The 25,853-nt window shown below is 45.3% G+C and overlaps 1 pseudogene; it reads right to left on the bottom strand.

The window, feature by feature from the left end:
* Positions 1–478: 478 nt before the first annotated feature.
* Positions 479–25,853, bottom strand: LOC129651041 (tumor necrosis factor receptor superfamily member 10B-like; annotated as a pseudogene).

The following is a 25,853-nucleotide window of genomic DNA, read 5'->3' as shown; positions in this document are numbered from 1 at the left end:
GCTCACTTGTTAACATCTCCCTATGAAAAATACAAATATTCACCCAACTATAAAGTTGACATGTTTAAAGCCTGGACCCTAAAGAAGTCGCCAGGCAATCCCAAAGTGGTCAAATTCCCCCAGCAGTGGGCTTGCTCTCCTTTATTGTTGTTGTTGTTTTGTAGGTTTTTGTTTGTTTGTTTTTGCCTCATGGCTCGTGGGATCTTACTTTTTTTTTGCCTCATGGCTTGTGGGATCTTACTTTCTCACCAGGGATTCAACTCAGGGCTCTCAGCGCAGAGTCCTAACCACTGAACAGCCAGGGAATGCCCTCCTTTTGTATTTCTAATTGCTTTGGATTGCCAGTACTCAACCAGGTAGCCCACATAAACCTAGAAATTATATTTGCAAAATGTTTTTCTACACATATAAATATATGCACAAACATAAAAATACCAAGACATACAAGATGTTTGCACTTTAATCATGTATATTACAAGTTACGGGGCCTCCCTGGTGGCTCAGTCGGTAAGGAGTCTGCCTGCAGTGCAGGAGACCTAGGTTCCATCCCTGGGTAGGGAAGATCCCCTGGAGAAGGAAACGGCAACCCACTGCAGTACTCTTGCCTGGAGAAACCCCATGGACAAAAGAGCCTGGTGGGCGACAGTCCATAGGGTCGCAAAGAGTTGGACATGACTCAGTGACTAACATCTTCATTATAAGTTACATCATTAAATGCATACATACTAACATGAATGACAAATTTCAAACAAATACAAATAAAAACTAGAAGTCTATTAGGAGTGTGTCCTGAAATGAAAGATTGAAGCCCTCAAACGCTAAGGGCACAGCAGAGCCTGTCTCCCTTTCTTCATAAACATGTTAATACTTTCCTGAGTTCAGCAGGCGCTCTTGAATTGTCTCTTTTGTCAACCTTTGCCCCAGCATTTCCAAGGCATCCATCAGGGTGTTGACTGAGGTCCCCTGTCCCTTCTTGGTGACTGGCAGCATTTCACACAAGGCATCCGGAGAGACCCAGGCCTATTCTCTGGTCACAAGGATCTCATTTCATGTGAGGCCCAACTGCCTCAGGAGCGAATCACAGAAGGAAAAGATAGCTGCAAAGCATAGCTTCAGGCCTAGGTTGGGGGAAAGTCACAGAGACAGAGTTGGAACAGGCTTTCACAAAGGCCAAGGACCCTCAATTCAGGCCTAGACTTCAGGATGGGAACCTGAGGAGCTCCCCCTGCTGGTAAGCCTGCTGCTCTGCGCCCCGACCTGCTTCCCAGCAGCAAACAAGCCACACAGGCACTGGGCTTGGACTTCACCAGCACCCAGCGCAGTTGGGGGCAGTCCAGGTCAGCAGTGAGTCCTGCCTCAAGCAGGGGATGAGGGCCCATCTGGAAGAGGAGACTGCTGTCACAGAGGGAAAAGGCATCTGTGATAGGAGATAGAGGGTGGGACAGCGAGGGGCAACAGACCTCAGAGGAGGGCACCTGCCTTTCTCAGGAGGGTGAGGCCCCCTGGCTGCCACCTCTGCACTGGGGACAAAGCAAAGGCCTGGAGGGAGGAAGGTCTCCGGCCTCACACCCCGCTCGGCCTCACTGCCTGACACTGCGGTGGAGCTGGATGGGGACAGACTCTGAGCAAGAATTTAACCTTAAAATGGAGCAAACACCACCCGCCTCATGGACTGTGCTGCAGATTCAACGCTGTGTGTGTGAAATGCTGTGCACACCACCATCCACAGTACATAAGGAGGGCACCCAACACAAGTTTATATTCTCTAACAGTTACACTGAAAACATGAAAAATAACAATACTAGTTTTCATAAAATATGGTACTAACTCAAAGTATTCTAAAAAAGTTCATTTCAATATGTAATATAGATAGCTAATGGGATGTGGCTTTATAACACAGAGAGCTCAATCCGGTGCTCTAAGGGAGGTGGGATGGGGGTGTTGGAAGGAGGCTCAAGAGGGAGGGGATATATGTGTACCTATGGCTGGTTCGTGTTGCTGTACAGCAGAAAGAAGCACAACATTGTGAAGCAATTATCCTCCAATTAAAAGTAAGTTAAGAATTTTTTTCACTGCAATATGTAGTGTTAGCTGCTCAGTTGTGTGTCTGACTCTTTGTGACTTCATGGACTGTAGCCTGTCAGGCTCCTCTGTCCATGAGATCCTCCAGGCAAGAATACTGGAGTGGGTTGCCATTCCCTTCTCCAGGGGATCTTCCTGACCCAGGGACTGAACCCTGTTCTCCTGCATTACAGGCGAACTCTTTACCATCTGAGCCACCAGGGAAGCCCCTCAACATGTAATGAATATACCAAAAAAAAAAAAAACCTGTTAACAAGACAAATTACAGTCTTTTTTTCTACCAACTCCTTGAACTACAGTATCGAGTTATATACTACAGCTTATCAGATTTAGCCACAGTTCAGGTGCTCCACAGGGCTTCCCAGGTGGCACCAGTGGTAAAGAACCTGCTTGCTAATGCAGGAGATGTAAGAGGTGGGTTCGATCCCTGGGTTGGAATGATCCCTGGAGGAGGGCATGGTAACCCACTCCAGTATTCTTGCCTGGAGAATCCCATGGACTAAGGAGCCTGGCAGGCTACAGTCCATGGGGTTGCAAAGAGTTGGACATGATTAAAGAGACTTAGCATGCATGGATAGGCGCTCCACAGCCTCCCTGGGCCAGGGGGTGCCCTGCTGGACAGCACAACCTCTCGGATGTCTCAGAGTGGGTCAACCTGGCCCTGAGCAACCAGGGAGGAGAGAGGATGGTAGAGGAGGGAAGGACAGGGAGGTGTTAGGGGCCACTGTTAGAGGACAGAGGGGTTCAGAGTGGGAAAAAGAGGAGGGGGCAGGGAGGGAATTAGAGTCCTGATGGTTCAGGGACAAGCCATCCCCTTTCTGAGTTGCCCTAACCGCTATGGAGACAGAAATTAGGACACTGTCCCTCCTCCCTCCACTCCTGATCCCCTGCCCAGGAAAAAAACACTCACTTTTAGTGGTGTCTGTTGGAACCAGCAGCCATCTTCTCCTCTGAGATCCTTCAGGTGCTGCTGGTTTCTGTAAAACACAATGGAGAGAGCAGCCTTGGTCTTAACCGGGGATCCTAGGTTACAGAACTGAGCCTAGTAAACCTTGTTCTGAAATTCTGGCAGATGCAGCCGTAAGCAAATCAAAACCAATGCAGGATCTCTGAAGGGAGCGGACAAAAGAGTCGTTATTTTATATACGATTGTATTCTTATAAAACTCTAATGGTTCAACAATAGTACTTAAATGTGAATGTGTGGATGGATGACTGTTAAAAATTATGACAATAAATTCTATAATGAATTATGAGTTGGATACACTCATAAGGTTATAGAACATTGTAATACAAAGGTACAGCCTCAACAAGAAATGAGCAATTTACTGAAGAAAAACACACATGGAGTTGAGGTATTATAAAACTCTTAAAATGCTAACTCTTTTCATAAGAAAGATATAGAATAGCTAAAAGATCTCTTCCTCCTAGATTAATTTATAAATTAAGGTAATACTCAAAAACCTCAAAACTATTGAAATGATATGACCCCAAACTGTAAACGTCTCTGTATGTGTGTGTGTGTATACATAAATAATATACATATGTTTAGTCACTCAGTCATGTCTGACTCTTTGCGACCCCATGGACTGTAGCCTGCTGGGCTCCTCTGTCCATGGGGATTCTCCAGGCAAGAATACTGGAGTGGGTTGCCATGCCCTCCTCATACATATATATACACACACACACACACATATACATAGTGAAAATACTTCTATATGTTGACAAAGAAATTTTACTTCAAGTAGATTCAACTTAACAATACTTTTGAAATAAATGTGAAATTCCCACTATGATGAGGAATGGCTTAAAAGTATGCAACAGTCACACAGAAAAATATTATGTAGCTCTGACTCCATCACTGAGTCAGTCATGGGAGGAGTGATTACCCTTCGCCTGCCCTGTTCTAGACGAGGGATGTGGTGACAAGACAGATGAGAAGTAGCATCAGAGCTGCCAGTGGACCAGAACACGGGTTGGGGCTCCCTTCCCCTCCATGCCCTGGTCTCTCTCCAGAGCAGGGGGTGGGCTCCCTTCCCACCATGCCCCGGTCTCCCTCCATCACCACCTCCCCAGAGAAGAGGAGACCTGACCCACTGCCTCTCCCTGTCTCTACCACAGACCCAAGCAAGCAGAAGGGCCAGAGCCCCACACTCACCAACAGGCAGTCTGCTTGCTGCATCTCGGGACTGGGCGTTGTTTCCTGCAGCTTCTTTTTCTGCCAAGGGACCAGAATGGAAAGTCAATCTCCATTGGTCAGCCTGTTGTTGTGTGCATGGTCCAGAGCCCCAGACCTTCCTGGGGGACATAAGTGCCAGAAAAGGGCCTTGAAAAAGCAAGGCACTGATCTACGAGTCACACACCCACAAACCCCTACAGCTTCTGAGGGGACACAGTAGGTTCTGCCTTCCCACCTACACCTGTGCTGTGCCCCCCAAGTGGGCATAGACTCAGCACATCTGGGCTCTGCTGATGGCACCCAGACTCTGGTGTGATGCTAAGGGGAACTGAGCACCCCTGCCTGACACCCCCCACACCCCAGGGCTACAGAGTGAGGGTGTCTCAAACAGTAAGGACAGGGCCAGCGCTGCCAACCAGCCTTAGGACAGCTCTCAGCAGACCAGTCTCCCTTCTACATTCAGCCTAGAGCCCCCAGGCCAGTTGAGAGAGTCAGGGACAACAGCATAGGACACACCGGGGACCGTGTCCACCCTGGGCTGTGTTGTGATGCAGTTACTGAGGGTCTGAGGCCGCCAGATGCTGGAGAAATCGATCACCTTGTGCCAGCACTCATTAAAGGGACCTAGAAGAGAAGAGACATCCACTGAGTGGTGGGGAGGGCGCTCTTGCCGCACCTCCCTTTCTAGGGACAGGGTGCAGGTTGGGGGCTCAGACACTGAACAAAGAGCCCCGGGCCTGTGACTGCAAGTGGGACATTCTGAATCTGGAGAACCCTCAGGGACGAGAAGAGAAGGGAGAAAATGAAGTAAAATGAAACCTATGTAAAATCTCTGTGCAGTGCTACTGAACCACCCTCTTCTCCTGCCTCCTCCCACCAGACTCGGCCAGGGGGAAGAGGGGACCGTCAGCTGAGTTGGGGGCCCGATGTGATCAGTTTTGTAGGACCAGGTGAGGTGGGAGGAGGAGGGGTTTCCTGGGGAACAAGATCAGAGACAAGCCAGGAAGAACAGGAGGATTGGGGAGATGGAGGAGGGAGCCAGCACCTCCTCCTTCCCTTCTAGAACCTTACTTTTAAAGCGGCACCATACCACACATCCAATTAGGAAAATGATTCCAGTTACAATTATTCCAATCATCAGCCTTGAAGGGCCTGAGGAGGGAGAGGGAGTGATGGGTAGTCTCTGGCTCATGGTTGCTAGCTCTCCAGGACCTGGGGCCTCCCCACGGGGCAGGGTACCTGATTCTTGGTCCACACACTTGATGTTGCTCCAGGGGGTACAGTCCATGACCATCACCTTCCCATCAGGGCACCTGGGTACAGACACAGGGGGACCCATCAGGGACAGCTGGCTGGATGAGGAGAAAGAGGGGGAAGCTTCCTGTCCTGGGTCCCCTAACAAGACTGTGGAGGGGAGACAGGCTCTTGCTGTCTGCAGGGGAGGGTCCCCTCACTCCCCCTCCCTGGGTGGGAGAAGGATCCAAGATTGTGTACTGCGGCCCCCAGGCTCCTACTGAGTGTTCAGAGCTGTCCTTCAGGAGCTGGGCTTCCTCTTCAAGGCCCGCCTGGCCTCCCTGGGCTGTATGGGGAGCTCTGTGAGGGGGGGGTGCCTCGTCCAGCTCAAGGGTCAGAAGGGTGTGGGCACAAGTTTGACTCATTCTCCAGTCAAAGTTGAACACGAGGCCCTCTCATCCACCTGTTGACTCTTCCTACCAATCTCAGCCAACACTGGAGCATCAGAGGATAGTGAATTACTATTGGCCACCGAGTCCCCAAATAGGAAAGATTCAGGTGCTACTGGGGAACAAGGGGCTGGGTGTGAGGCCTGTCGAGTTGGCTCCGGTTTTATAGGAACCTTGAAGGAGCGCACTCATGGTCTCCTCATGACTTCTGTCTGCTGTCAGCACTTCGGTCTTTCTAGGCCCCTCCCGAGGAGACGTGGGAAGGGGCCACTGGGAAAGTCGTGCAGGACAAACAGTGGTGGTAGGGAGCACTGCTGCAGGCTCAGGAGACCCCACAGGCACAAGGGAGCTCTGGGAGGTGGGAGGGGCTTCACGGAAGCAGGAGAGAGAAATGGGTACAAGGAAACTCGGGTCTCCTGTGGGTTGGAAGCCCCCCTAGGCTCCTGTGTCTCACCCGGTGCTGCATTTTTGACAGAATTCAGGTGCATCTTCTCCACGGAAAGTGCCAGGTTTGCACTGACACTCAGTGTCCTTGGTCGGGGTGCAGCCATTTTTTTCTTCTTCTCCTAGAGACCAAAGATAAGGTTTTGAGGGTGTGTTTCCCTCGTATGTCTCTCAACCCTTCTTCACCACCCAGATCTCCATCCACTCAGTTGAAGAAGTAATTCGGAGGGCTTGCTGGGTGGTCCAGTGGCTAAGAATCCGCCTGTTAAAGCAGAGGACACAGGTTCCATCCCTGGTCTGGGAAGACCCCACATGTTGCGGGGCAGCTAAGCCCGTGTGCCACAACTACTGATCCTGTGCTCTAGGGCCTGTGCACCACGATGAGAAGCAACAAGGAGCAGCCCCCCTCACCACAACTAGAGAAAGCCCTTGTTCCGCAACAAAGACCCAGAACAGCCGAAAATAAATGAGTTAATCTTTTTTTTAAAGTAATTTTGGGGGCATTTTCTGTGGCAACACACATACACCATCCATAGAACAGCCACTGTTCACGTGTCACCAACCGAGGCATACAAAAGGCACTGTGCATCATTACAGATTGCATCAGGGTTAGGAAGCAAAATGTTTTAGATCACAAATAAGGAGCAAGAAGTGGGCTGGGGTGAGGTGTAATCTGAGATGCTGTGGATGGAGAGGAACCCTTGGTTGATGTCCCAACGGGTGATGCCCTGCTGGAGAGGCAGAGGGACCTCAGGTCATGAAGGCTGAAAGAGGCTGAGACCCCAGAGTAGAGGGCATGGCGCCCGCAGGAGCCTGGCCCAGGATCAGACACATCACACAGCTCAAACCCAGCCCTGCCCCACTCCCCCAGGCCTTCTGCACTCTTACCATCCAGCCCCCTCCATCAAGGGACACGTTATTCTCCTCTTTCCAGCTGATGTTCTGAAAGACTTCCCTACCAGTTGAAATGCGTTATGCAAGTAACTTCTGTTTTCATTATTTTACTGACCTAAGACAGGATGAAGACCTAGCTGGGCTGGAAATCAGGTCTCTGACTCCTCGTCCCATTTAAATCCCATCTCATCACCCAGCACCCTAACTGCAGGCATGGGGGACCACAGGCTCTGTACCTGATTTGCAAGTCGTGCAAGGTAAGCAAGAAGGGAGGGTGTTTGAATGATTGGTGTAATCCCATTGGTGCATGGGGCACAACCTCCAATGGCTTCTTCCATATAGAATCCTGGGAAGGAAGGGAAAAGCTGGTGAGAAAATCCCCACAGGATTCCCTGAGGCTGGCAGTGTGGCTGCGAAGGCCTCTTTTGGCCATCTGTGGAATCCACAAGGGGAACTCTCCTCAACCGGGCTCTCATCTTTTGATTCTTCATCTAACACATACCCTAGACCAGTACTGCCAACAGAAATATATTACAAGCCACACATCCAAGTCACACTCATAGCTGGCACATTAAACAGTAAAAAGAAAGGTCAGGAGCTTCCCTGGTGGCTCAGTGGTAAAGAATCTCCCTGCCTATGCAGAATACATGGGTTCGATCCCTGGTCTGAGAAGATCACACATGCTGCAGAGCAGCTAAGCCCACGAGTCACAAACACTGAGCCTGCACTCTACAGCTCGGGAGCCACCACCACTGAGCACACAGGCTGAAACTACTGCAGCCCGTGCACCCGAGAGTCTGTGCTCTGCAACAGGAGAAGCCCCCCAGGGAGAAGCTCAAGTACCGCAACTGGAGAGCAGGACCCGCTCTCCACAACTAGAGAGAGCCCGTGCAGCAACACAGCCTCAGCACAGCCAAAAATAAATACACAGACATGAAGACAAGGGTTGGAGACCAGTCTTAGAATCTACCTGGTGGACATAACTTCTGCTGGGGGCTCCGTTCCAGTGGGGCTGATGAGTGCTGGTGAATTTCATCCTTCCTTACAGATATGGCTGAAGCAGCTTTGACCTATGGGGACAAAGAAGGGACAGGCATGAGTGGCTTCCACACTCTCACCCCTTCTAGGATCCACCCCACATTTCCTTGACCACTACCTGCAAAATGAAACAGAACTGGGACCTTTCTTCCCAGCTCTGAACTCTCATTCATGTTTGTTCTTTGGCCTTTTGTGCTAGCAAGTAACTTACACTTAAGTTTTTTCCCCTGTATTTTTTCCTCTTAAAATGTTTATTCCAGAAAGTATGTGCTCAGATACGTCCAACTCTTTGCAACCCCATGGACTGTAGTCCATCAGGGTCCTCTGTCCATGGGATTCTCCCAGCAAGAATTTTGGAGTGAGTTGCCATTTCCTCCTCCAGGGATCTTCCCGACCCAGGGATCAAACTTCAGTCTCTTGCATCTCCTGTGTTGGCAGGCTGGTTCTTTACCACTAGCACCACCTGGGAAGCCCAGAAAGTATGGGCAAGGAAAATTTTTTTTATAAGGATACAGAAAGCATAGAGATCCCCTTGATTAGAGAAAACATCCATTATTTTGTGTCTTGACTTCTTCTATTTGACCACGTGTGAATACTCTCAGGCTCTCTCTCTTTCTCACAGTGCGTGCACACACACACACACACACACACACACACACACATTTTCACAAATGAGGGTTCTGCCATTAATACAATTTTTCATAATCAGGATATAGAATCATATATTGAGTAATGGACTTATGGCTTTAATCCAACAAGCGGTCCCCAAAAGGCAGCTGTCAGTGTTCCACAAAATACCAGAATCACATGGAGAAAGAAGAAATTGCAATATAGGGTTTTTAGCCAAGTCTCTGTGCTAAAAATGACAGAATGGGGCCAGTCTGAAATCACTGGAGTCTGAGGATTCCACCAGGATTAATGTGTTGATTATAGTGTTCTGACGTTCAGGATTGTCTTGTCATTTGTGGGGAGACTGCCCTCATTTGTGGGAAATACACATTCAACTGTCCAGTCATGGGATCTGTCATGTCAGCAGCTATGTTTCAGATGATACAGGAAACAAAGGGTTTTGTATAGTTTTGTAACTTTAATCTGGGAGTGATTTAAAGTAGAAAATGACATGAAGAGGAAAAAAAAGAAAGAAAAACAAAGTGAAAATGGAAACAGCTTATGTTGAGCCCAGTTCAACTGCCTGCATCTAAACAAGATAAAATGCCATCAGTTAAATATTTGGGGACAGCTAAGCTCATATGTGTCCCCTAATCATCCTTTCCCCAGTCTGGGCCTCCTCCGAGTCACCCCAAATTGGTGGACTCTCCCTTCCCTGCCCTCACAATCCTATGCCTTCCTTTCTTCCCTGGTTCTCCTCTCACAGACTCTCTCCCTCAATGTTTTGTTACGAACAGTTTCAAACATCCAACAAAGTTCTAAGATTCATTCATTAAACTCTTACATGCTCACCACCTAAGTTCTGTAACTTAGGTGTATCACATATTTCTTTCTCTATCCATCCCCCTCTGTCCATTCTCCTGTCTTATTTTTATGATGAAATTCATATCTGCAACTCTTAATACATCGGCATTATGTCAGTAACTCAAGCTCAATATTTCTTTACAGTTTACGTCAATGTTAAGATTTCCAAAGAAAGACGTGCACAATCTTACGGGAACCATTCAAAGAGTTTTTTGGTTTTTTTTCAATGCATACAGTTGGGAAATCCAAACCCTCTATCTAGATCATGGAAATTAGCTTGCTTCAAAACATTCTCTCATGCCCCTTCCTCAGTTATCCTAATCTCTAATGTGACCCCAAGAGGGAGTGGCCTTCATCATATGGAGGAAGGTCCCTTTTCTGACAGTAAAGAATCTGCCTGCAACGCAGGAGACCCAGGTTCAATCCCTGTGTCAGGAAGATGCCCTGGAGAAGGGAATGGCAATGCACTCCAGTATTCTTGCCTAGAGAATTCCATGGACAGAGGAGCCTGGCAGGCTACAGTCCATGGGGTTGCAAATTGTTGGGACACGATTGAGCAACTAACACTTTCCCCTTTTCATTACAGAGGGTTAAGTGTCAGTTCAAATTCTTTTTCTGCATCTGTTAAGCTGTTCGTATAGTTTTTCTCCTGTACACTGGGGTGTGTGTGTCTGTGTGTGTGTGTGTGTGTGTGTGTTTTAAATTTTTAATTAGAGGAGAGTTACTTTATGTGATGTTTCTGGCATAGTTTTTAAAGATCTATTTATGAAGCCACTGCAATGAGAAACCTGGGCACTGCACTGAAGAGCAGCCCCTGCTCTCTGCAACTAGAACAAGTCCACGTGCAGCAATGAAGACCTACTGCAGCCAAAAATGTAAATAAATAAATGGATCATATGAAATATTTTTTCAGTTAGGAAAAATAAAACAAAGACTGACCCACAACATCAGATCAAAACTACTGAATTCCAGGAACCAAAGCTGGATGCACCTGTGCCCAAGTGTGTGTGTGTAGATGGGTTACAGTAAAAATACACTTGTATATTTACAAGTACAAAATATGCTTGGTGGGTTGACCCAGATTCTACTCTTCTAGAAAGTCACCTACTAACGTCATCAGAAAACATATATGGTTTTATTTTCAAATATATACAATGTAATACTTTTGAAAAAAATCAGAAATGTTTAGTTTTAGGAGGATTATTACTAAATATTATAACCACCACACAGTGGAATACATGCAGCCTTTATTCAATCATACAACAACCATAGGAGCACCCGCTCTGTGATGCCTGCTTGAGGTTTCAGGAATATATTGACAGCTAGTGAAAACAAGACAGGTAATAAGTAACACAACATCTCTTAGAGCAACCAGTCTACCACAGCTGGCTCCCTTCCCCTCCATGAACCTGATCTCCCTCCTTCACCACTTCCTCTTGGGGCAGAAGATCGAACCAGAACAGCCTTTTCCAGTTTCTACTGCAGTCCTGGGCAAGCAGAAGGGCCAGGGCCCCACGAGGTCCATCACACGCTCATCAGCATGGACTCTGTTGTTTTTCTAGCTTTAGTTTCATTACTTTCTGTTCTAATCTGTACTACTTCCTTCCTCTGTTTACCTTTAGTATGTTCTTCATTTTCTAGTGTCTCACTGTATAGTATTAGGTTATTGATTTGAGATTTTTCTTCTTCCTGAATGCAGTCATTTATAGGCATAAATTTCTTTCTAAGTTTTCAGCTGCTTTAGCTATATCCCATAAGTGTTGGTATACGGTATCTTCAGTTTCATTCATCTTAAAAGATTTTACAATTTCTTTTTTGATATCTTCTTTGACTAATTGGTTATTTGAAAGTGTGTTGTTTAAATTTGATCATAGCTGTGAAGTTCCCCAATTCCTTCCTGTTCGTGATTTCTAATTTCATTCCATTGTGGTGGGAGGGTATGTGTTCTATTATGCCTCTCCTTTTAAATATATTGATATTTGTTTTATGAGCTAGTATATGGTTTATTCTGGAGAATGTTCCATGCACACTTGAGAAGAATGTATTTTGTTATTGACTGGAGTATTCAATAGATGTCCGTTGGTCTAATTGTTTTATAATGTTGTTCAAGTCGACTATTTTCCCGTTGATCTTCTTTCGGTTTATTATGAATCCTTACAGATTAAGGAAATTACATTTCTAAGTGTGATTTGTGTTCTGAGTACTTTTTTTCTAGTTTGTTTTTATCTTTGTCATGATTTCTTCCCTTTGGCTTTCTTCTTAATTTTTATATAGCTTTGGGCAAGTTTTATAATTTGTTTTCATACTGAAGAAGTTCTTCCCCTCTCCAAAGTGGTAAGACATTTTTTCTCATATTTTTGCAGTACTCTTCTGGTTTCATATATTACAATTCATTCATTGATCCACCTACTTTTAATTATCCAATAAGAAGAGCATAAGGAAGAAACATCATTCTTTTTCAGAAGGCATCCTAGTTGCTGTATCATCATTATTGAAGAGTGAATTTTTTATCATTAATAGGAAGTGTCATCACCATAACACATTATTAAGGAAAGGTTTTAAAGGTTGGGTTTTTTTAAGAGCATCTTAATTATTAATAAATAGGAATTACATGAGAGAGACAGATCCTGCAAGGAAGACTGAGGTCATCTGAAGGAGGAGAGCCCGGGAGGTGAAGGTCAAGCCTAGGGACATGGGGTCCCGGGTTGTGACAGCTCTTCCACGTCTTCAGCTCAGTTCCAGATCACAGAGCCCCTTCCTGTGGGTCACTGTTTGACTCGCTACAGGTCGGACCCATTTTTCCTCTTGTCTTCCCGCCAGGGCCCAATGGCATGAGCTTTGTTTGAAGGCTCTTCCCTCATCACTGTATTTTTTCTGTGCCTCTTTGTGTCTCTTAATGACTAGGAGCTCCTTGAGAACCAGAATTAGGACTTCCTTCTCTAAGTTCTAGAGGCCCAGGTGGTGCTGTTCAATAGAGTAATCACCAGGTCCTTATGGGAATGGAGCACTTCAAACAACTTCTCTGAATCAAGATGTGTTGCAAGTGAAAAATACATTCTGAATTTCAAAGACAGTATTTAAGAAAAAAAGTCCAGCAATGTTTTATATTGATTGTTGTTGTTTAGTCACTAAGTCATGTCCAACTGTTTGCGACCCCATGGACTGTAGCCTGCCAGGATCCTCTATCCATGGGATTCTCCAGGCAAGAATACTGGAGTGGGTAGCCACTGCCTTCTCCAGGGGATCAGGGGATCATTCCCTTCTCAGGGGATTTTCCCGACCCAGGGGTGAAACCTGGGTCTCCCGTGTGGCAGACAGATTCTTTACCATCTGAGCCACCAGGGAAACTCCTGAGCTTCCCTGTACCCCATTTTCTCCCCTCTTCCTATAGAGCCCCAACCGCCCCCAGGCTTTCCCATGCTGGTGGGGTCTTCTGGGGCTGCAGAGGCCCCTCCTTATCCGACTGTGTGGCCCCACACTGCCCCTTGCAGTGTCCATCCCCACACCTCTTCAACACATTTCCCCTTAGGCCAAGCTAGCTTCTCCACTGGGCACAGCAGGCTGCAGGTTAGAGCCCATGATCCCATCAGTGGCCCACGAAAAATTTTTCAGTATATATGTAGAATCTAGAGAAATGGTACAGATGAACCTATTGCAGGGCAGGAGGAGAGACACAAATGTATAGGACACACATCTGGACATGGGATGGGGGTGGAGGTGGGGGAGGGAGGGATGGGATGAACTGGGAGATTGGGATTGACATATATACACCGCCACGTGTAAAATAAATAACTAGTGGGAACCTGCTGCATAGCACAGGGAATTCAGCTTCATTCTCTGTGATGACCTAGAGGATTGGGGAGGTCCAAGAGGGAGGGCTATGTGTATACATATAGCTGATTCATTTCATTGTACAGCAGAAAATAATACAATATTGTAAAGCAATTATACTCCAATTTTTAAAAAAAATCTTGAAATCATACAAAACTATTTGCATAGAGTTCAGTCTCAGTTATATTCATCTTTATACCTATTGAGTCCTAAATATAATCTTTAATTATTTTTGTAAGCAAGAAGGGGCCTAGAAAGACCAAAGGTGCTGACAGCAGACAGAAGTCATAATGAGGCCACGAGTGTGCTCCTTCAAGGTTCCCATAAAACCCTGAGCCAACTTGACTGGCCTCACACCCAGCCCTGTTCCCCAGTAACACCTGAATCTTTCCTATTTAGGGACTTGAAGGTCAATAGTAATTCGCTGTCCTCTGACACTCCAGTGTTGGCTGAGGTTGGCAGGAAGAGTCAACAGGTGGAGGACGAGAGGGCCTCGTATTTAAAGCTTGACTGAAGCATGAAGCTCAGCTTGTGCCCACACCCTTGTGACCCTTGACCTAGATGAGGCCTCCCCTCACAGGACTCCCCCTGCAGCCCAGGGAGGCCAGGGTGGGCCTTGCAGAGGCCCTGCAAGGACAGCTCTGAACACTCAGCAGGAGCCCGGGGGCTGCAGGGCACAAGCCTGGATCCTTTTCCCGCCCAATGAGGGGGAGTGAAGGGATCATGACCTGCAGACAGCAGGAGCCTGTCCCCTCTCCTCTGTCTTGTCAGAAGACCTGGGACAGGAGGTTGCCCCTTCCTTCTCCTCATCCAGCCAGCTGTCCCTGATGGGTCCTCTACGTCATCCCTGTGTCTGTACCCAGGTGCCCTGAGGAAGCTCATGGCCATGGCCTATACCCCCTGGAGCAATGTCAAGTGTGTGGACCAAGAATCAGGTACCCCGGCCCATGAGGAGACTCCCTCTCCCTCCTCAAGCAGTTCACACACACATACACACACTCACACACACACTTTTACAAATAAGCATTATACATAGTGCAAACAAACAAAAAATCAGATTACAGGATCAAATGTTAAGGAACTATCCTCAGGTTTTAAAAGACATTGATCTTTTGTGTATTAACTATAGGGTTTGTTTTGTGAAGCCCAAGAATACTGAAGTGGGTAGCCTGTCCATTCTCCAGGGGAACCTCCCAACCCAGGAATTGAATCGGAGTCTCCTGCATTGCAGGGGAGTCTTTACCAGCTGAGCTACCCAGGAAGCCCTACATATGACAACTTATATCTATAACAGTCTATTTTAAGTTGATAACAAGTGTGACCCCATTCTAAAGCTCATCATTTTTAGTCTCCTACGCCCAACATTGTACATTTTTGATGTCACTTTTCACATCTTTTCATCTTGAATATTCCTTTGTTAATTATTGTAATCATAGTTATTTTTACTGCTTTTGTCTTTAAGCTTCATATTAGCTTTATAAGTAATCAAACCAGTACTGTTACTAAATATTTACCTTCCAGTGAAATTTATTCTTTCTTATCTGTTCTTGTTATTATTTAATGGCTTTTATTTTCAGCTTAAAAAAATTCTTTTAACATCTGTTTTAAGGCCAGTTTAGTGATTAACTCCTTTAGCTTTTGTTTGGTAACCATAACCATAATGTGCTCAGTCATGTCCGACTTTTTGGAGCCCACCAGGCTCCTCTGCCCGTGGAATTTTCCAGGCGAGAATACTGGAGTGAGTTGCCATGTCCTCCTCCAGAGGATCTTCCCCACCCAGGGATGGAACCTGCATCTCCCGAGTCTCCTGAATTGGCAGGCGAGTTCTTTACCACTCCTGACCATTCTTTAGGGCCAGCTGTCTGGAAAACTGTTTCTCTCTCTTCGATTAATGAATAATCACTTTGCCATGTAGAGTATTACTGGTTAGAGGTTTTTTTCCTTTTAGCATTTTGAATATATTGTGCCACTTCCTTCTGACTTGCAATTTTTGTGCTGAAAAGTCTGTTGATAGCCTTATGGGGGTTCCCTTGTATGTAACAAGTTGTTTTTCTCTTGCTGTTTTTAATATTCTCTCCATTATCTTTAACTTTTGACATTTTAATTATAATGTGTCTTAGTAAGGATCTCTTTAAGGCAGCAGCAGCAGTAGCAGCAATGATCTCTTTAAGGCCCTTATTTGGAACTTTCTGAGCTTCCTGTATCTAGATGTCTGATTCCTTCCCCACATTAGGTAAGTTTTCAGCCATTATTTAATCAAATAAGTTTTCTGCCCCTTTCTAGTTCTCCTTTGGAGCCCTATAATGCAGTATTGCCCTATAATGTCCTTTAATGTTGTCCCATAAGTTCCTGAAGCTATCTTCACTTGATTTCATTCTTTTTCTTCTCTGATGTTCTGATTGGGCAAGTTCCACTGCTTTGTCTTTTTTTAAAACATTTTGAAAAATATATATTTGTCTATTTGGTTGCATCAGGTCTTAGTTTTGTCACGTGGCTCTTTTGTTGCAGTGCATGGACTCTCAGGTTGTGGTGTGTGAGCTCAGCAGTCGCAGCGTGCGCTTAGTTGCACTGTGGCATATGGGACCTCAGTTCCCTGACCAGGGACTGAACCTACATCTTCTGCATTGCTTTCTGGTAGCTCAGCTGGTAAAGAATCCACTTGCAGTGCAGGGGACCTCAGTTCAATTCCTGGGTCGGGAAGATCTGCTAGAGAAGGGATAGGCTACCCACTCCAGTAATCTTGGGCTTTCCTGATGGCTCATCTGGTAAAGGATCCGCCTGCAATGCGGGAGACCTGGGTTTGATCCTTGGGTTGAGAGAAACCCCTGGAGAAGGGAACGGCTATCCATTCCAGCATTCTGGCCTGGAGAATTTCATGGACTGTATAGTCCAGTTCAGTTCAGTCGCTCAGTTGTGTCCAACTCTTTGCGATCCCATGTATTGCAACACGCCAGGCCTCCCTGTCCATCACCAACTCCCGTTCACTCAAACTCATGTCCATGGAGTCAGTGATGCCATCCAGCCATCTCATCCCCTTCTCCTCCTGCCCCCAATACCTCCCAGCATCAGAGTCTTTTCCAATGAGTCAAATCTTCGCATGAGGTGGCCAAAGACCTGGAGATTCAGCTTTAGCATCAGTCCTTCCAAAGAACACCCAGGACTGATCTCCTTCAGAATGGACTGGTTGGATCTCCTTGCAGTCCATGGGACTCTTAAGAGTCTTCTCCGACACCACAGTTCGAAGGCATCAATTCTCTGGCGCTCAACTTTCTTCACAGTCCAACTCTCACATCCGTACATGACCACTGGAAAAACCATAGCCTTGACTAGACGGACTTTGTTGGCTAAGTAATGTCTCCGCTTTTCAATATGCTACCTAGGTTGGTCATAACTTTCCTTCCAAGGAGTGTCTTTTAATTTCATGGCTGCAATCACCATCTGCAGTGATTTTAGAGCCCCAAAAAATAAAGTCTGACACTGTTTCCCCATCTATTTCCCATGAAGTGATGGGACCAGATGCCATGATCTTCGCTTTCTGAATGTTGAGCTTTAAGCCAACTTTTTCACTCTCCTCTTTCACTTTCATCAAGAGGCTTCTTAGTTCCTCTTCACTTTCTGCCATAAGGGTGGTGTCATCTGCATATCTGAGGTTATTGATGTTTCTCCCGGCAATCTTGATTCCAGCTTGTGCTTCTTCCAGCCCAGGGTTTCTCATGATGTACTCTGCATAGAAGTTAAATAAGCAGGGTGACAATATACAGCCGTGACGTACTCCTTTTCCTATTTGGAACCAGTCTGTTGTTCCATGTCCAGTTCTAACTGTTGCTTCCTGACCTGCATACAGTTTCTCAAGAGGCAGGTCAGGTGGTCTGGTAGTCCCAACTCTTTCAGAATTTTCCACAGTTTATCGTGATCCACAGAGTCCAAGGGGTCGCACATAGTCAGACAGGACTGAGTGAATTTCACTTTCACTTTCCCCTGCACTGTAAGCTGGAGTCTTAACCACTGGGCCACCAGGGAAGTTTCCACTGCTTTGTCTTTGAGATGACTGATCCTTTCTTTACTTTACCTAGTCTGCTGCTGAACCCTTCTATTGTTTTTCAGGTCAGTTATTGTATGTTTCAGCTCTGTGGCTTCTATTTGACAGTTTCTTATATTTCCCATCTCTTTGTTGAAGTTCTCACTGTGTTCATCCATTCTTCTCCCCAGTTCAGCAAGCTTCTTTATGACCATTACTTTGAACTCTTTATCAACTAAATTATTTATCTCCATTTCATTAAGGCTTCTTCCTAAGGCTTTATCGCATTTAGTGACTTGGAACAGGTTTCTCTGTTTCTTCATTTTGCTTGACTCTCTGTGTTTCTTTCTATACAGTAGATGAAACCCCCTCTCTCCCAGTCTTGAAGGAGTTGCCTTGTGTAAGAAATGAATTTTTCATTCAGCCTGCTCTTAGTCATCTCTCAAACTCTTGGGATTGTTGAAGCAGCCTACTATATTTTTTAAGAGTTCCCAGTAGTTGAGCACATGCCAAGACCTGTCCTATTGCAACGGAGCAGGACACTATGGTCCTTGCCCCTCCCCCCACTATGTCCTTTGCCTGCCTCTTGTCTATGGAAAACTTCAGTCCAAGAATAAGTTTCATCAAAGAAGTGAGAAATGCAGAAACTAAAGAAAATAGTCAAAGGAGACCAAACAATAATAATGTAGTCATTAAGCTTAGTCAAGGATCTTTCTTTCTTTCTCAAGGGCTACAGATAATATTCTGAGCCATATCCTGTGAGCTGTCTTTTTTTTTTTTTTAATTAATTTAATTGGAGGCTAACTACAATATTGTAGTGGTTTTTGCCATACATTGACATGAATCAGCCGTGGGTGTACATGTGTTCCTCATCCTGAACCCCCTCTCACCTCCTTCCCCATCCCATCTCTTGGGGTCATCCCAGTGCACCGGCCCTGAGCACCCTGTCTCATGCATCGAACCGAGACTGGAGATCTAGTTAACTATGATAATATACATGTTTCAATGCTATTCTCTCAAATCATCCCACCCTCATCTTCTCCCACAGAGTCCAAAAGTCTGTTCTTTATATCTGTGTCTCTTTTGCTGTCTCCCATACAGGTTATCGTTACCATCTTTCTAAATTCCGTATACATGTATTAGTATACTGTACTGGTGTTTTTCTTTCTGACTTACTTCACTCTGTATAATAGGCTCCAGTTTCATCCACCTCATTAGAACTGATTCAAATGCACTCTTTTTAATAGCTGAGTAAGATTCCATTGTGTACCACAGCTTTCTTATCCATTCATCTGCTGATGGACATCTAGGTTGCTTCCATGACCTAGCTATTGTAAACTGTGCTGCGATGAACATTCGAGTACACATGTTTATTTCAATTCTGGTTTCCTTGGTGTGTATGCCCAGCAGTGGGATTGCTGGGTCATATGGCAGTTCGATTTCCAGTTTTTAAAGGAATCTCCACCCTGTTCTCCATAGTGGCTGTACTAGTTTGCATTCCCACCAACAGTGTAAGAGGGTTCCCTTTTCTCCACACCCTCTCCAGCATTTACTGTTTGTGGACTTTTTGATAGCAGCCATTGTGATCCGTGTGAGATGGTATCTCACTGTGGTTTTGATTTGCATTTCTCTGATAATGAGTGATGTTGAGCATCTTCATGGTGAGCTGTCTTACAGATACTGAAACCCCAAGTGGGGAAGTTAACTACATGATGACCAGACTGTACCCAGGATATGAGCTGCCACAATTCCAAGAACCGGCCTCAGAGAAATGGAAACAAATGGACCCTGGAACTGTACCTAAAACAATTAAGATGATGTTGGTCAGACCACCGATGATCAATTTGAAGATGACTATCAGAGCTGACTCTGCTGTTTCTGTATGTGGCTCCCTCCTAACTTCTGTCTATAAAAGCTCTTGCCCACAGGTTGCCGGTGGGGGCGGGGAGTCGGCCTTCAGAGAGATGTTCACCACTCTCGCCCCCCAGTTGTCCGCATCTGAAATAAAGCAAACTTTCCTTACCACCAACCTGGACTGTTTATTGGCTTTTGGGCAGAGAGCAGCCAGACCCACACACACACTTGCAGTAACACTATCCCAAAGAGGAAGATCTCAGTGCCTAGATTCAGGTTGACTGGAAGTCAGCCACATACACACACAAAGAAATTTACAGGCCAATATTCTTGATGAACACAAATGCAAAAGTCATCAACAAAATATTAGAAAGCTGAATTCAACAATACATTAAAAGGACCATACAACATAATCAGTGGGATTTATTCTAAGGATGCAAACTATGGTTCAAAATTTACAAATAAAAAAAAAAATCACAGTCAGTGTGATATACCACATTAGTAAAATGAAGAACAAAAGTCATATGATCATCTCAATGGGTACAAAAAAAGCATTTGACAAATTCAATATTGATTTATGATAAAACTCTCAACAAAGCAGACATAGAGGAAATACACCTCAACAAATAAAACCCTATGTGACAAGGCCACAGCAAACACCACATTCCATAGTGAAAAGCTGAAATTATCTCCTCTAAGATCAGGAACAAGATAAAGACACTCACTTTTGTCATCTTTATTTAACATAGTATTAGAAGTCCCAGCCAGAGCGATTAGGTAAGAAAAAGAAATAAAAAGCATCCAACTTGGAAAGGAGGAACTAAAAGTGTCCCATTTTGCAGGTGACATGATATTATGTATAGAAAATGCTAAACACTCCATTGAAAAAAAACCTCTTAAGACTAATAAATGAAGCCAGTATAGTTACAGGATATAAACATCAATATGAAAACATATGGTGCATTTCTTTACATGAATAACAAACCAGCAGAAAGAGAAATAAGAAAACAATCTAATTTACAGTGGCATCAAAAAAATAAAATTCCTATGAATAAGTTGAATAAATTTAGCCAAGGAGGTCAAAGACCTGTACATTGAAAACTGCACAAATAAATGGAAAAATAGTCCATGCTTATGGATTTGAATAATCAATATTTGTAAATGTCCATATACCCATAGAAATCTATAGATTCGATGCAATTTTTATCAAAATTTCAATGGCACTTTTCACAGAAATAGGACAAATAATTAAACTTTTTACAGAACCACAAAAGACTCTGAAGAGCCAAAGTAATTTTTTAGAAAAGATAAGGAAGGCTGGTGGCATCTTGCTTCTTGCTTTCAAACTATGCAAGTGAAAGTGTTAGTCGCTCAGTTGTGTCCAGCTTTGCGATCCCATGGACTGTAGCCAGCCAGGCTCCTCTGTCCATGGAATTTTCCAGGCAAGAATAATGGAGTGGGTACCCATTCCCTTTTCCAAGGGATCTTCCCAACCCAGGGATCAACTCTGGGTCTCCCCCACTGCAGGCAGATTCTTTATGATCTGAGTCACCAGGGAAGCCCTGTATTGGAAAGGGAGAGTCTTAACCACTGGACCACCAGGGAAGTTCCTTAATGAAGGATTTTTGCATGTATAATAGATGTTGGTCAGTATTTTTTTTTTTTTTGGTAATGTCATTGTAAGTTTTTGATACCAGGGTTGTGCTGGCTTTATAAAACAGTGAGGAACTGTTGCCTGTTCATATTTTCTGAAAGAATTTGTATAAGACTGATATTATTTTTTCTATGAATATTTATAGAATTCCTCAATGAAACTACATGGGCCTGCAGTTTTCATTGCTGTAAGATTTTAAGTGATGAATTCTAATTCATAAAAAGATAAAGGATTAATCAGATTTTCTTTTCATCTTGTATTTGTTTTGCTAAGTAATATTCTCAAGGAATTTGTCCATTTTATTCAAGTTCAAATTTATTTGACATTAAATTATTCCTAAGTTCCCCTTATTGTCCTTTCTATGGCTGCAGAGTTTGTTATAATATCTTATCATTAATTGTTGATACTGGTATTTTTTGTTTTTTTGGCCTTTTTTCTTTTAAAATTTGGTTTGTTAATTTTGTTAATCATTTCAGAGAATCAACACTTGGTTTGTCAATTCCTTTCATTATTTGTATTCTATTTCATTGATTTCTACTCATATTATTATTTTTTCCCTATTCTTCTGAGTTTAATTTACACTTATTTTATGGTGATTTAAAAATGTGAATCTTCAGGTCGCTTTTTTTTCTTTACTTTAAAAAAATTTTACTCCCCACTTCTCCCAACCCCCTATTCTTTTTAATAGAACATCTTTAATTGGAAGAGCTTCCCAGGTGGCACCAGTGGTAAAGAACCCACCTGCCAATGCAAGAGACTTAAAGACTTCAAGAGATGTGGGTTCAGTCCCTGGGTCGGGAAGATTCCCAGGGGGAGGACACAACAACCCACTCCATTCTTGCCTGGAGAATCCCTTGGACAGAGGAGCATGGCGAGCTACAGTCCATAGGGTTACAAAGGCTAGGACACAACTGAAGTGACTTAGCATGCACTCACACTTTAATTCCGAGAAGGTGATGGCACCCCACTCCAGTACTCTTGCCTGGAAAATCCTATGGACGGAGGAGCCTGGTAGGCTGCAGTCCATGGGGTCACTAAAGAGTCGGACACGACTGAGTGACTTCACTTTCACTTTTCACTTTCATGCATTGGAGAAGGAAATGGCAACCCACTCCAGGGTTCTTGCCTGGAGAATCCCAGGGACGGGGGAGCCTGGTGGGCTGCCGTCTATGGAGTCGCACAGAGTCGGACACGACTGAAGTGACTTAGCAGCAGCAGCAGCAGCACACTTTAATTGAAAACTGCAGTTTAAGCACTGTGTTAGCAGCTTTTCACAAGTTTCCACTTAGTATGTATTCATTACTATTTGTTTTTAAATTCAAAAAAAATATTCTTTTGATTTCATCTAAGAACCATAATGATTTGAAGGATGTCGCTTAATATTCAAATTTTGGAGTCCTTTTCTAGAGATCATTCTTGACTAGCAATGTAATTTCATTAAAGTCAGAGAACAGAGTTTATATGATTTCATTGCTTTTAAACTTATTTAGACTTTTTAAATTGTCTAGAATGTGGTCTATCTTAGTGGAAGTACCACATTCATCAAAAAAGAATGAGTCTTCATTAGATGTTGCAAGCGTGCTCTCTGAATGTCAATTAAATCAAGATGGTTGATTTTTCTTTTTCTTTTTTTTTTAATTTGGTCTCTCTGTGCAGCTTCGAGGATGTTAGTTCCTCAACCAATGAACCTGTTGTGCCCTCCATAAGACAGCAGAGTCCTAACAACTGAACGGTCAGGGGAATTCCCGTTATGGTTAACAGCGTTACTTTTGCTGTTGTTTAGTGGCTAAGTTGTGAGAGACTCTGAGACCCCCTGGACTGTAGCCTGCCAGGCTCCTCTATGGGATATTCCAGCAAGCATGCTGGAGTGGGTTGCCATTTCCTCCTCCAGGGGATCTTCCCCAGCCTAGGGATCTAACCTGTGTCTCCTGCATTGGCAGACAGATTCTTTACCGCTGAACCACTGGGGAAGCCCGATAATGTTACTACCCTTTTTCATTTTCATTAAAGGGTGATATGATAGTCCTTTGATTTCATCCATTTTTGCTTTATGTATTTTTAAAGCTCTTTTATTAGGCACAATATATTTATGGTTAAGATGTCTTCCTGATGAATTGACACTTGTAACACTACAAATATACGTTTAAAAAATCTTTGGTAACATCAGATGAAAACTTGAAATAGTCTTCTATGGACCTGGGCAATCCTTCAGCATTGACATTCAGTTATCTCTATTCTGTCCCCAGCTTGCCGGTCACATTTCCCACCACCCAGATCAATACCCTCCATGCCCCTCAGAGCAGGACACAACACTAACATTAGTGCAGGCATCTTAGAACCCACACCACCCACGCATTCAGGGGGAGTCCTGTCTGCAGCCTGCTGAGTAGCCCTGTGCAGGGGCTGTGGGGCACCGGGGACAAGGCGAGGTCCTTGCTTTCCTCAGGGCAGTTCTGGCCACAGGAACCTGAGGCAGAGACAGCGATTCCCGTAAAGTCACCAAGGTGAAAAGAGCCTGGAAGGGCTGCAAGGCAGATGGGACAAGACTCCCAGTGGCAGAGAACAGGTGTGGACATGGAGGGAAAAGTCCCACAGTGCCAGGATCACAGACAAGAACGAAGTCAATTTCTTGAATTGGGGGGGGGGGGGGCTGGGATGGACGAGGAGCAGGCTTCCTGGTGTGTAATGTCCATTTCGGGCTGTTTGAGAGACAAACACTGGGGTGCACCGGGTGCGGTGGAGATGTGAGACTTTGCCACTCACAGACTTGTGGTGTGTGTGTGTGGAGAGTGGGTTGGGGGTGTGAGAGAGAGAGAGAGAGAGGAGGGGGACAGGAGGGCTGCGGTGGAGCAGCAGCGTGGGACAAAAGAGAGAGGGAAACGAGAGAACTTCCCTGGCGGTCCAGTGGTTAGGGTGCCGCACTTTCACTGCGGGGGTCAAGGCTGGATCCTAGGTTGGGAACTAAGATTCCTGCAGCCTTTGAGCCTTGGCCAATTGAAAGAAAGGAACTGAGAACGGAGGATGGGTCGTGGAAGTGTCTTCAGTTCGGCTCAGCAATTTGTCCACCGCTACCAAGCTGGTGAAGTTAGAGCTGAGTCCCGAGTAGGGATTTCCTTTCGTGCTTCTTACCACTTACTTCCCGCAAGTGATGCAATACTGTTAGCTGGGTTTGCAGAGTCTAGTTGGACCTTGCTGTGTTCCCATGTGACTTCCCGGAGCTGACGTAACTGTTTTAGGGTCGAGCTTGATTTTCACTATCCCTTGATAGGTCACCCAAAACAACACTACTCTTTCCTCCCTGGGGACAAATGGGCCCTAAAAGCTGCACCGTTTCGTTTTTTTGTTTGTTTTGTTTTGTTTTTTTTTGAACAAAAGATTCTTTAAATTCTATAGTGCTTTACAATTTTCAAGCGATTCACACACAGGATTTCATATAATCTCACAATAACTCTTCTTTTCCCCTCATCCCTATCTTGACCCTCCCTGCTTCCCTCTCCTCACTGGTAACCACCAGGTTTTCTCTGTATCCCTGAGTCTGCTTCTTTTTTGTGTGTTACTCACTAGTTTGTTGTAATTTTTCTATTGCACGTGCAAGTGTAAGTAACGTGTAAGTAACATCATACAGGGTTTCTCTTTTACTCTAAACCTCATCAGCTGTGACAAAGCCATAGTGTCAGACTTGTTCTCAAGGTCTTCCTGTGCTCTGAGACCTGTTTCTTCTAAGATTTGTGTGGCTGTGGGGTTGTTTTTACAAGTAAAAAGACAGCTAGGTTAACAGTAGACCCTTCCGCCTGGAGTTCAGGGCAGCCATTAAATAGTTTTTTCAGGATGCATGCCAAACCTGTTTCAGACTCAAAACAGAAATCAAAAGAACATCTTCAGACCCTTTCCTCCTAAACTAGACAGAGCCCCTGAGGCTAGTCGCCTGATTACTGGGGATTTACCCTGTAAGCCCTGTGGGTTGCTGCGGAAGAAAGTGGAAGGAATTTGCAAAATGACTGACAGCAGCCCAGAAGGGGTGCTGAATGCAAGAGAGGGTGGGAAAGCTACTTTTCTGTACAAATCGAGGGGAAGAATAGATGCGATGAGCATATTCTAGAATCTCAACAAAAAAGGGGAGGGGAGAGGAAAAAGAAGAAGGGACACGGGAGGGAGGAGAGGGGAAGGAAGGGGAGCGGAGAAGCTTGCAAAAGAGTTTTCCATTCTTTTTCCTTTGGAATTTACTTCTGGGACAGCCAGACAAGCCTAGGACCGGGACGGAGAACACAGGCTCTTCTCCCTCTGGGCCCGGGTCGGTCCCGCCAGGCCCTGAACCTGCTCCTTCCCCGCATGCAGCCCACGGTAGATCTCGCTCGGACATGCCCCGGCCGCAGTTGACCCGGGCATGCACACCGCCGGGTCTTTTCCCGCCGCCATTTACCGGCCACCCGGCGCGCGTTCCGGAGTGGTACCCGCGGTGGTACTCACCCACAACACGACACCCATGACGAAGACGAGGTACCCGAACCGAAGTTTGGGGCCACCGGGGCGCCCTGCACCGGCGCTCGAGGAGGCCGGTGCCTTCCGTCCCCGCTGCCGCTTGCGGTCGGGCAGCGTTCGCTGTCGAGGTCCCCGCAGGTTGATGGCAGGCACAGTCATGAGGAATCTTCACGGTCGTCCGTGGAACTTGGAAACCCGCCTCTGATGGCCAGACGTCGGAGCTCCT

Source organism: Bubalus kerabau, chromosome 4 (genome assembly GCF_029407905.1).
Source record: "Bubalus kerabau isolate K-KA32 ecotype Philippines breed swamp buffalo chromosome 4, PCC_UOA_SB_1v2, whole genome shotgun sequence".
In the NCBI taxonomy this organism is placed as follows: domain Eukaryota; kingdom Metazoa; phylum Chordata; class Mammalia; order Artiodactyla; family Bovidae; genus Bubalus; species Bubalus kerabau.
This window is presented reverse-complemented; position numbering and strand designations above follow the sequence as displayed.